Here is a 13941-nt window from a genome sequence, read left to right on the forward strand (position 1 = left end):
ACACATGTACATTTTAAGATCAACGACTGTCAATGTTCCGCTTTCTAGGATGCGGGTTTGGAAAATATGTGATCCTACAAAGAATAAGTATTCAGTTAATAAGTCTATTAACAATGGTTTGCTTCATACACCTCACAACTGTTTTAATGAAACAAGTGATCTTTCGAAATATTGCTGGGATTATGATTATGATGGTATTTTTAACAAATATCATATCTTGTTCAAATTTTTCTCTGTGTACTCTAGTAAACTCTTGTTTGAGATTCAAGTGATGTTGCCACATTTTGGTAATAAAAGAGTAAACAGGTTTTTGGACAAAAACATGGAATCAATCCGAAAAAATATCCAGACCATGAAAAACCGGTTTTCCAAAAGAAAGACATGGATATAAAATCGGAATTATTTCCCCACAAGCCACGGTTTCCGATTCTGAGTGTATTTCCGAAAACTAGTTATTTCCGGTTTTTGATATCTAATCTTCCTATAAAAGATAAACTCTTGCTATGTGTCAAAACATATTAGGGAAGATTAATCAAAATCGTAACTAGGGTTTCTCATGATTTCGCAAGTATGAGAAAAAGGAAATCAAGAACTAAATCCGCTGATAATCGGATCAGAATTGAAAATATTGATGAAATCAGATTTCCTAACAGTATTGATAACAAGCATGAATTTGCTCGTTTCATTGATAGCTCTTGCTTCAGGAAATACGAAGCACTTAGGGGAATGGATTTTACCACTGAAAAGAAGTTTGATCCAGATGTTGAAAATAAGGATTATGTGAATTTTGTTCAAGATCGAAACTGGGGGGATCTTTTTAATCTTGAAAAATATTCACCTGATTTGGTAAGAGTGTTCTATGCCAATATACACAATGTTGATCACAAAAAACTTAGTTTTGTGACTTTTGTTGGTCGATGTATCTATTACATTAATCATAAGACAATTTCTAATGCTATTAAGTACAATGAGGAATGTAATCACTAGACTACCGGAGTTGAAATTGAACACGATACCATTTCAACACGTCTCATTGGAAAGAAGACTGCATGGAAAAATGATAGATTACCAACAAAGAATATACCCTTTCATCTTAGGGTTTTCAGCAAACTTGCTTTAGCAACCATATTTGCAAGTACAAGAGATAAATCAGTCTGGGATAAGACTTTTGCAGAATTTGTCTTTTTTCTGTTGAAAAAGGATACTCAAATAGATCTTTGTGGTATCATTGTCAGCCAAATGATCAAGATATCAAATTCTATCTCATCTTCTGGTATCAAGAGACATCTCGGTTTTCCGTGCATAATTACCAAAATCTGTGAATCAGTCGGAGGAGAAGATTTTGACGAGGTGATGAGCATTAATGACGTGACTAATAAGACTATAAGTCAAATGATTGGAGTACAAACCCACTACTAAGTTGTTAAAAGAATTACTCCAAATTCCAACAAGAGGTTTATTCTTGTTCACCGTGAAAGTTTAGGTAAACAACTTGATTGTTTTCAGAAACCCTGAGCTTTGCTGCTCGAAAATATATAAAAACTCTTAAAGGAATTCAAAAATTTGAATCAGAGTTCTGGGATCAAGAATCAAAAATTGAAGAAGAACGACAAAAATCACTTGGTCCCTAAGAATGTTCTTCGCAATGAATGAGTTGAAAAAGAAAAATAGACAATTGTTTTTGATCTATTTCAATAAAGTCTATTATGAATAAAACTATTATGAATAAAATTATTTGTTTTATAATTTTTCTTGTGATAGTTTTCGGTTTACATAGCCTGTACTTGAATGCTTTTATCTTATTTCTATGAATGTTTATGGGATGTTTGATTTCGGTTTTATTACCTTAATATTTGATCTCATATTTTGTGAACCCTTGTGGTTTGGGTGACTTTTTGATTTAGCAGGATTAAGTTCTAGCCCATGTTGGTAGGCTTTATCAAAGAATCATGAGGGGTTCTGGTAGAAAAAATATGTGAAAAAGTCACAATATGTTGAATCGGTTTTGGTTTAGCATAAAAGCAGATGTGTTTCGACGGTTTTCAACTTTTGCTTGCAATTGTTAAAACCGATTTTCAACCTTTCTATGGTAAAGGTTGGTTGTTGTTATTATTTTGTTTTTGCATAAGGATGACAACATGATGATATTTCGATATCAATTCTCCCTGGAAGTAGATGCAATCATATTGGAGAAGTGGATGCGAAATTTGAGTTAACAATCTTATTAGTTAATTGTTTTCCTGTCTAAGAAAATCTTGAGTTTATATCATATATGTTTATTGCTTTTGCTTAACAAAATTTTGGTTCAATTGATGTTTATTCCATGATGTGTGTGTGGATGTGTGTGATTCAATTGGTTACGGTTAAGAAAAACTATTGTTATCTTGTTTTATTGTGTGGTATCAATTATTTAGGCTTACAAAATTTCGGTGCAGTTGCGGTGCTTTTAATGTCTATGTTGTTTCAATTGCTTCCGGTTGAGGTGAATAATTATGAAAATTGTTTTATGTTGGTTTGTATGAATTATTTATGGTTTAACGAAATAAAAGGTGTACGGGATGAGTTGTTTAGTCCAATTCGATTCCGGATAAGAGAAACTAAGTTAATTATGATCTTAGTTAGACTTATCGAAGTGAGGTTTCGGTTATTCAAGTCTAATCGAATGCCTTGATAACAAATGCTAGTTAACTAACCTAGTATTTGTCTTGTTTAAAATTGAAAGGTCTAAGTTTATGGATAATTAGAACCTGATGAGAAAAATAGAGTTATCTTTTATTTTGGTCTTATTGAATTAAGCGGTTGTTTTTGTACAATCGGTTTAGCAAAGGGACTAAGGTACTTAGTTGTTTTTTGTTTTGCTAAACTAAATTTGGTAAAATTATTTCGGACAGTTGTTTCCTTGGTAACATATCAAAATAAAACTACTTGTAATTTCGGTTTTGATATTGGTTATCAGAACATGATGTGTGGAACCCTCGTGCCTAACTCTACAAGTTGCAAGTCTATTTTGAGATTTGTAAGATTTTTTTCGTGTTGTCCTTTATTTTTTTTCGTTTCTTTGTCATTTTGTGACAAAAAGGGGGAGAAATATATGGAGTAAACAAGTGATATTGGCATTGATTTTATATTGATTGGTATCGCTAAGGAAAAGAATATTGGTGCTTAAACTTTTATCTAAATGAAAGGGTGAAAGCACAGACTAAGGGGGAGTAACATGTCATATGAAGTGGTATAACAAAGACGTGCGGTTTAACAAAGCGAATATTCTTTTTCTTTGTTATTATAATGTCAACAGCGACATTTTCAAGGATTGGATGTAAGTAGTTTACTGTGTTGTTGAATCGGGAATCAAGCGTATGTGTAATGAATTCTTGTAATTTGTTTATCCATATGATGTAAGAGTTTTATCACTAAAATTGACAAGGGGGAGATTGTTAGAGCATTGCTCGGTTGAACCCACCAAGCGTTGGTATGTCAAGTTTGGTTGTCATATTTTAGTGAATCAAAACTCATGTTAAGAGTCGCTTGATTATGTACTAGAGTCAACTTCGTATAGGTTAGCTTCAAAGTATTAGGATATGAGACATTACAAGTATTGCGAAGTCTTGAAGATGTGAAGAAGCAAGGAGATACGACGACAACAATCATCCGTCCACTTGAGGTTAGTGATATTTGACTTGAACTGTTTCATTCCCTAACGTATCTTTCAAGTTGTGCATATTGAAAAAAAACTGTGAAGCATATTTGAACTCTAGATAGACATAGTATTAAGGAATACAATACGAGGTTTTTTGCTTAACCATTAAACTTTGTAGATAAGACATCGCCATAATCATTTTAGTGCTATTGTGATTATGTATGGGTATAAGGTGGGGATTTCATCCAAGGGGACAATGTTTTACATGTGTTCTAAGGAAGTAAGTTCATAAACTTGTTTGTGAATCGAAAAGGAAATTGACGGGCGCTATTGGTTTTGTTATTCATTGCATATCTTATGAACAACCAATATGTGTGATTGAGTATAACCATTCACGACTTTTTGTTTTCTTGGTAGAACTATTCACAAAGGCCTGCCTTATGTATTGGTATGCCTTTTATTAATGAAACCGATCTTAAGTAATCACCTGAGATGGTATGATCGGGTTTGTGATTTTATGTCTGACCAATTATGGGAAAAGGGGAACCGATCCTAGTAAGAGGTCCAGTACATCACAAAGGGGAACCGATCCTTGTACGAGGTGCAACAAGGTTTATAATAGAAAGGGGAACTGATCCTATGAACATGTGCAACACGTTTTTAGGCAAAGGGGAACCGATCCTATGGACATGTGCAACACATATAAGTTAGATACCATATATATGTGGGGAACCGATCCTAGTACCTAGTCAACCGAATTTTGGAAAGCTAGTGTGACTATGCACAGTACTCACATGGAAGGTAGAACCGAAACTTGTTTTGGTAAAACCGATAAACCTATGATTGTGATTGAATGTTATTTGATCAATCGCATAGTTCTTGAAAGTCAGATGAACCAATTCTAAACTTGTTTGGAAGTGTGGAAAATCAGTTTCAAGGTTGTAAGTGTGAAAGAGAACTTACAAAGTAAGGATGTCAACATACTTTGAATACGTGCTATGAATGTCTATTATTTAATTGTTCAAAGTTATTCTTTAATAGCTAAGGGAAGAGAATCCCAGGATCGAAACATAAGTTAACAATCTTTTAATTAAGGTATTTAACTTCATTTTGTAGGGAAATAAGAATTAATAATGTGCATTTACTAATTAGAGATTTTCCGAGAGATTTCGATCATTATTTTTGGACAGAGCATTTCCAGGAATTATGAAAACCGAATTTGTGCTTTAATGAATATCTTGAGAATATTTTCGGTTTTGGAAATTCCTTGGTGTCCAAACTTCCTTGTCTATTAATACTTGAAGTTTTCCTTTCTAGCAAACTAATCCTTCGTAACAACAAGCTTCCTCTTTGTTGTGTTGTTACTGGTGTAGCCGCCTATTCGGAGAGGAGAGTACCCTAATTAGGCGAAATCTCTTACGGCCGCTCAGTTTAAAGTCTTCTTTGGGATTGAGAAGCTCTAGCGTGTAAAGTTGGTGGGAAACTAGATAATTGCGGTCTATCTTTTGTTTTCATTGATTTGATTGACTATCGGTGGTTGAACTTTGATTGCACCTAGTTTGTTTATGCTTGAAAATATTCTCTTCTGATATAAGATTCTCCCAAACTAGTTCAGAGTTTCGACATGGATCTTTAGACTGTTTTTAGTTCTAAAGACGATCTTGTGATAATCCATTTTTAACAGACTCCGTTCTGTGCGTGATTGATCACAAGAGATTCAATTGATTGTGTGCAGGTTATTATTGAATCTTAGAAGAATTGAAGATGAAGAAGATATGGAAGATTTCTGATTTGTGGGTTCATAATCTTTGGTGTGCACAATACTTGTTTCGGTAAAAGAGGATCCAATTAATAATCGGTTTATCCTTGTGATAGATTGGATTGATTAATTGAGTAGATCGGCACCAACACAATTCTTTGGATTAATAGTGTTGTTGGCTTAATCTTAAATGATTACTTCGGTAATTGAATATAAGATAGATCTAAGAACCTGACGAAGGAGTTTATGTTAAGATAAACAGAAGAACCTTTGTCCGACTCATATCACTTGGTTGAATAGAGTTGATACCAAACAGATTTGTTGTTCCTTTATTGTTTGGAATACTAACGAAAGGAATTGTTCCAAGTACGTGACTAAGGTCGGCGGTGTGGGAATACAGACGGAACTAGGTGAACTATAAGTTTAGTTGCTTGGTCTCAACTATACGAAGTTAGGTGTAATTTTGTGTAGCGGTTTAATATTGAGAGTATTCAATTATGGACAAGGTCCCGGAGTTTTTCTGCATTTGTGGTTTCCTCGTTAACAAAATCTTGCCATTTTATTTACTTTATATTTCCGCATTATAATTGTTTATTATAATTAAAGTAAATCACACAAACGTTAATTCCTATTTACTTGATAAGTGAATCCTATTGTGTTTGGTTAAATCTGAACCTTTTTTATCAAGTAACATACTTCGTTGTTGTATTGTCTCGATCTCGTACCCATAGACGATCACACTAAGTGTGAACTGATTAGTTGCATTGTCTCGACTCAGTCCATAGAAAATCACTTTCGAAGAAAGGACTTATAGGTAGGAAAAGTTTTAGCTTGAGGTATATTTGGGTACCCTCGCCTTTTTACATACCAAAACAGATTGCATACTCGTATGTATACTGTGTTGTATCAAGACAAAGGTTAATTGTTCTAAACTCCCATTTCACTCATTGAAACATCCTTAGAAGACGACAATAGCTGTCTCACACAAATTAATAGCTTATAAGTAATTTTCAAGTGATCGAATGATCAGTACGAAACATTTCGAGTCGACATCAAATGACTGTCTCACACAAATCATGTAAGATGTTTCAAGACGATTTTCACATGATCATCTTTTGACTTATTATATAGTTTCCAACAAATAAATTGTTTCCAACTAAAATCGTTAAGAATAATGATGAACGTATCTAAAGCAAAAATCTTCCAACACATATTTCGAGAAATATATAAGCGAGTTAAACTCGGCTCGAAATATCAAATGTGTATAATATAAAAGTCTATATAGTTATACGACTTAGTCTCAATTGGAGATACAATAGAATAGACTTCTGTGTGATAGATAAGTTTTAGTCTCCACATACCTTTTGTTGATGAAGTTCCTCCAAGCTCTCCTCAGTAGATCTTTGTATTCAATCAATGAACGACGTGAATTCTAAAGATCAACTACACATTCTATCCTAATCTGAGACATAGCTGTAAGTAGACTAGAAATCAAGACTTATAGTTTTGATCACCTAAACTTGACAAACAAGCTTGAGATAGAAACACTTGCGACTTCGACCGAGCAGTGCTCTAACAAATGGATTCGATTAGAATTGGCCGGATCATGGGTTTTCGACAAAACAGGGAAGTTATAGAGTTTTGGGAAATTTGATCTATTTTTGAAGTTACGTAAGGTTTTGGAAAAAATGTATACTGTTAGATTTGTCTCTATCAAATTCAGGGATGTTTTGGAAAGAAACAGAAGACGTGTGAAGTTTTTTTTTTAAAAAGAAGAAAAATCCCGAGAATTATTCTCGAAGAAAAGATGATTTTTTATGAAATATTTTCTCGATATTCTTGGAGTTGTGGTGTATAAATAACATTGAGTCAAGTCCTAAAAGAGATATGAAGTGTTAGGAGAGTTTTGGTTCAAAGATTACAGAGTTACAGAGAAAGTTTATCCTACTGCAAAAGAAGAAGGACAGGAAGAATATTGGTCTGCTTAACTCAGTCGCAAATTGTAGAGGAGAGTCGCAGAATTTTTCGCTTCCGGAAGTGTTGGAAAAAGACCTTCTTGTTGATAGTGGTTTTTAATTTAGGGCAAAAACTGTAAAACTCTATTTTCGTGCCTTCGTTCTGCAAAGAATTGAGCAACATGTTAAAACCTAGTGAGTGTCTATGCCTCTCTTGCTACATATATGTGACTATATTTATGAAATTCGTCTCTGAATTCAGAATATATACGTATGCATGTACAAATTATATTTACTACTCAATACCTACGTGTATGAAAATTATTTGAATAATACTGGTGCATGTTGCAATATTCCCACGTATTCTATAATTTTATTGTATTAAAACTCAAGATCCTGGTTGAATTTGAGCATGCTAAGTATTTATTTTATGTTATGTTCCTAGCTGAACTCTTAATACTGACATTAAATTCATGTTCATTCTCAGCTGAATAACATGAATTTCCTGGAATGTCTGAATTAAGATATGCATAAAAGGCACCGCAAGTCGTGCCAAGGTGTGCTATATGTAAGATCAGCCAAAAAATTGGTGATTTTGTTAAACGTGAAAAATCCATCTAATTTACTCAATTTTGTGTCAATACACGAAATTTAATTGTTTGACCTAATTTTGCGTCAACTCGCAAAATTTGATTTTTTTTACCCTAAAAATGGAGCATGAGGGATATCTTGATTCCTATTGGTCGAAGACCAAACCTATACAAGCTAGGAGTTAGCCCATCACAGGGCCGATAAGAGTAAAATCCTAATGGAAGTTGGAAAACCAAATTAAAAGGAAACAGTGACTGAGTGCACGACCGCGCCACTTGGCCGGTTAATTTATCTCACGCCTCCTTTAGCCGAACAGACATGCTCCATGTCAGCTACCACATGCTTCTCTTCTTAACCGATCACTCCTAGCTTATATGCTCCGTCCTAAATCGTCGACCAAAGTAGGCTGGTCGAGCTGCTTAATTTTCTTAAGGATTAAATCTTGCCCGCCCAAGTTAGTCGCAAACTAATCATGACCACCCAACTTGGCAGGTTGATTTAGCTAACCTAAATCCCTACATGCTCTGCTCTGGCCAATCATATCGCTTTCCTTCTGACCAATCACATCTATTTAACTTGGTCGGACGATATCCAAAAGGTCACCCGAGGTTGTCCGAACAGATGGGAGCAATTCGTAAAGAATTAAAGTATGAGTTATATGCCAAAAGTTTCTAATGGATGTCTAATATCACATACTAAAAACTCACATCAATCGGATTAACGATCTAAAAGATACAGCTTAAAGAGCGAGGTTGGTCATGGCTGAAAACTGACAAAATTCCTCCTGAATTCTTCCTTAGTTTTACAGTCGGGCAGTTTTCACCACCTAAATGATCTCAAAACCTAAAGACTCTAGTGTAAGAAGATAGGAAATTATTTTTTTGATAAGAATGGAGGGGTCAACCATCAAAATTTGAGCTCGTATGAAGATTCTACAACAGTTTTATTGAAGGGTCTCACATCTGAATTTTCTGACTACGAAATTTTACGAATTTCTTCATGTATTAACATAAACTTCCATACTCAGATATATTTTTCCCCACTCTTTCATAACTCCCATCACCTCTCGTTGATATCATGAAACGCAATGCTTGACTTGTCATTCATGACCCACATGTAGCATAACTCACACGTGATTGGTCCATGCCTTACATATGAAAGCGCGGGGGTACCAAAATACACCACCTACTTTTTCGTAAGCAATCTGTATGGACAAACTTACGCACAATTCCGAGAGTTCAACTTAATGAATTTCAATCGAGGAATAATATTCAGAGTTATATATCTTTCTCTCACAATCAAAAAGTTTACAGAGACTAGTCCATGAACCTGATTTGCGTGTGAGAGTACTTGGGTGATTCCAAAGATCAATTTCCCAAGTAATGAATCAATTCGTATCCGACAAACAAGGTCGGACGTATCTACTATGATTGATTAACGCACAACAGATAAACAATATAATGCGGAAAAGAAATAGCACAAACACCAGAAATTTTGTTAACGAGGAAACTGCAAATGCAGAAAAACCCTGGGACCTAGTCCAGGTTGAACACCAAACTGTATTAAGCCGCTACAGACACTATCCTATTACCAATTAACTTCGGACTGGAATGTAGTTAGGACCGAATTAAACCCTCTCAGCAATTCAGTTACAGTCGCATTCCTTACGCCTCTCGAATTCTATCAGTACTTCGCGCAATTGATTCCCTTAGATGACGTCACACCAACTAAGAGTTGCTTCAACTCAATTGAAAACTGTAAACCGATCTTCCTCCCACAGATAAGAATATATATATGTGATTTCCTTTTCGATCAAAGACAAGGTGATGAAAATCGATAGCAATAGACAAATTCTAGCTAACCTCAAAATCCGGACTTATGCAATCCGAAGTGCAGCCTAGATTATTATTCACCTCACAAGTATAAAACTTGTGGAATCAACAATGTAACACCCCGTGTTTTAGCATGGTGCATGCTGAAAGATGTGACATGGCATGAGATGAAGCTTCATCTCATGTTTCTGTCGCGTTAAGAGGAATATTGGCCTAGGGCCAATGTTGCATCGTGATGATGCATTAGACCAGTTGGGTAGATGGACTTGAGCGTTTCAGCGCAATCTTTGCGCATTATGTGGACAATTGGCCTAGAGCCAATGCTGCATATTCATTGTGCATCAGGCCAGAGAGGGCTGGTCGAATGAGTGTTGCGCAATCATTGTACGAAATCATTGTGCACAATCATTGTGCACAATCATTGCGCGCAATCATTGTACATGAATAGTGATGAAAGCATGTCAATTTGGTCCCCAAATCTAAGTTGTAGAAATTGCAAGTTAACATATATAGGGAGGGGTAGTAGGTCCAAGGTGCATATGCGGACTATGTGCCAAGTAAGCTTCATAGCTTAGCCGAAAGAGTATAAATGATGCGTAAGCCTCATTTATAGTTGCGTAGCCTTGCAAAGAGGGAATTTGATGCTTAGGCATCGCTATGCCATGTCGCAGACCCGATAATGCATAATCATTGTGCATTATGACGGAACAGCCTATACGGACTAGGCCATTACCATTATTTCAAGGCCACGACCTTGCAAACGAGTTGGGTTTAATTTGTTGTCCCTTCGAGGATGAACTATGGTCTATTCTTGATCCATTTAGAGTAGGGAATGGTACGTAGGCAGCCGCAATGAGTTGCAGCATTATCGGTCCAACACGTTGGCCTCTCATATCATCTAAGATCGGTAGCTCGATGCAAGAGATGGTTGCGGCCAAACTTGATGAGGCTTACATGCCAGTAATGGATGCTCATACTTCCTATCAAGTTATAAAGAGTTGGTAAGCGAGGTAAGTTAAGGAAGGGAAAAAGGCCTAGAGCCCCCTATGTCTAAGTACAGGCACAAGCTTTATACCTGGACAAGACTCGACAGTATGACGGTTGCTCAGATCGATAGGAAATTCCGTGATGAAATTCCTACGTTGACGCAAAGCCAGTGATGCATGTAATATGCATTAACTTTGGCCTTATGGCCTTGCACCCTTTAGCGGACAAGGGTAAGTTTGGAACGGTGTGGAAGCTAAGTTAGCCGCATCATGCTTTACGATCATGCTTGCAAGGGCAAGTGGACGTGCATTTTCCTAGCTTTAAATCCCGGATCGTAGCTTCATCATGGCGCATCGGGGGAGTTATGGCTTGCGCGCCCAGGCACGCTAGGTGTAATCATCCGTTCCGTCATAAACAAAGTCTGAGACGAAGAGAACTTTGAGTATTTATATTTATCTTGTTCAAGTGAGCAGCTCAACAATCGAACAAGATCAGGATACTCGAGCTATCAAGATAAACAATAGTTGGACCTGGCTTCATGAATCCCTATGAAGTATTTGTAGTCGCTAAACCCTAAAAGGGTTTCTGGAGAGGACGACTCTAGTTACAACTGGGACACACCAAAGTAGTATCGGGATTCAAAGATCCCACTTGTTTGAGGTTTCCATTTTATAGACATATGTTGCTTTAGGTTTAAGCTAAGATAGCTTTGGAAAAAAGCAAACAATATCCACCATTAGATGAATCTTTAAATCTTTTACATAATCAAGATATACACTCTGGTTAGGATGAACCGTAACTGAACCGTGTATAACACCACGCTCGTGACTGGTTAGCCGAAGCTATCAAACTGAACTATAAGCTTGAGCAATTTCATAAACACTTAAGACTTAAGTCGAGTCACAATAATGTGACCAAATATGTCTATGGTGTTTTAATAAAAAGATAAAGATATTATTCAAATGCTAATTATCTCGGAGAAATAATTATATATTCATATGAATTTAATCGACATGGTAAGTAAATGTACAAGGTACAAATAGTTAACTGATTCATGAACAGTTAAGTCAAAGTACATGTACCGGTATGTATACTTTATAACATGATCAAGTTCTGGAGTTTCATAGAACTTTTTCAGTACATGTACCGGTATGGATACCTTAAGAAAACAATAATAAGTTTGGGAGTTTACAGAACTTTTATGGTACGTGTACCGTTATGGATACCAAATCGGTTCCGGGACCAACAGTTCTTTTCTAGTATGCGTACTGGTTTGCATACCGATTCGGCTTCATGAGTTGACAGACTTTTTAAGGTGTGCATACGAGTATGCGTACCAAAGTCTATTAGTCTACATATATCTACTCCACTACGTGTACGAGTACACGTATTATAACTTCAGATTTATAACAGTTTTCCCAGTTTGTAAGACAGATATGTACACTGTCTTATATCTGAATTTACAGTAGTTCTATATTTATCTCTAAATCGATTCGAATCATTCCCGAATAACATCAATGACACATATCACTGTTCCATGCTATTTTCGAATGATAATCTTGAATCATGATTTTTATTGCGAATAATAAGTTGTTCTTAACCGAAATTCATCAGGTAACAAATGTTCGTTAAGCTTAGTCATATTTTGAGGACTAATTACAAGACTAATCTTGACTTGAAATTCGTGATGTGCTTATAATAGTCTAATTAGTTACGCGACATCGTCTCATAGATAGAAAGATGAATATAACTTGAGATATAGGTGGTTCAGTCTTCACTTACCTTTTGTGGAAGAAGTTTTCCAAAAGCTTCGGTTGATCTTCGCCTTCAAACGGTAGAACGCAATGATGACTGCCGTGATGTCCGTTTCTCAACTATATCTTGTATCCTAATCGGAGACTTAACTAATTGTAGACTAGAAATCAAGATATAGTTTTGACAACTAAATTTGACAAGAATCTTGAGATAGCAACACTTGTGAGTTCGACCGAGCAATGCTCTAACAATCTCCCCCTTTGTCAATTTTAGTGAAAAAACTATCAATACATATGAATAAAAAAATAAAGGTATAAAAACTCCTTGAATGCATCATGCCTTGATTTCCTTGGTTTCTTCAACTCCTTGAACTCTTCGTTATTTCAAGTTGCAATGATTCTGAACGTGTTCAACTCAGCATCGTTGTTGTTAAAGATCCGTACCCATAGCTATAACAACTTTTGAAAACAAATATTCTCAATCGTCGTTATACAGAAACATAGTATTATTATATTCTCCAAAGTTCAATTGTATCCCAATTTTGAAGTAATACTACGGTGATATGTTTCTCCCCCTTAATCAATACTTACATCTTTTGCATTAATTGGTGAAACCTATAGATTATTGATTAACCCCCCCACCCCCCCCCCCCCCCCCCCACCCCCCCCCCCCCCCCCCCCCCCCCCCCACACACACACTCATAATGATACGTAAATCATATGTATGTAGTGCGAAACTACTAATTAATTCTCCCCCTTTTTGCCAATAAAGATTGGCAAAGGTACGAAAATCGTGGGATCGTAATGAATACAACCAAAAGATACTTCAGGATTCAAAGGTGGTTTCATATCAACTTTATTTAGATGATATCATACAGTAAGAAAATACTTATCGCTCATATAGGATATTTCAGATACAAGCATCCTCTGTAAATTCCTCAACCACACATCCCACAAAGATATAGCAATTAAGTACAAGTTCATTTAAGAATTCTCCCCATTTGATGTCATTCCCAAGAGAACAACATGAATGACCTTACTTTATGAAAAAAAGGATTTTGTCGGACATTAAAAAATCACATGGATTTGTATCCTGAATATCGACTTAAATTGATCTCAACGTAAGTTACGAACAAAGAGATAATTTTAATCGGTGGAACTCAACATAAGAAAATCTTACGGGGTGTGTCAAGCAGTAATAACACAAAAGTGTGATCACAAGTAGATCGATATTGCGAGAAAATTCTCAAAAAGTTTATTTTATTTTAAGTTTATAAAAACATAACAGATTTAACTTCTGAGCATATATGAAATATCAGCTCGATTCACAAAAACGTAAAGGCACATATATTTCATAAGACTTTTGCAATAATTAAACCAATAATGATTACATACTGCAAGTTCATCTTCCAAAAACTCTAGAATT

This window comes from Papaver somniferum, chromosome 10 (assembly GCF_003573695.1).
Source record: "Papaver somniferum cultivar HN1 chromosome 10, ASM357369v1, whole genome shotgun sequence".
Classification (NCBI taxonomy): Eukaryota; Viridiplantae; Streptophyta; class Magnoliopsida; order Ranunculales; family Papaveraceae; genus Papaver; species Papaver somniferum.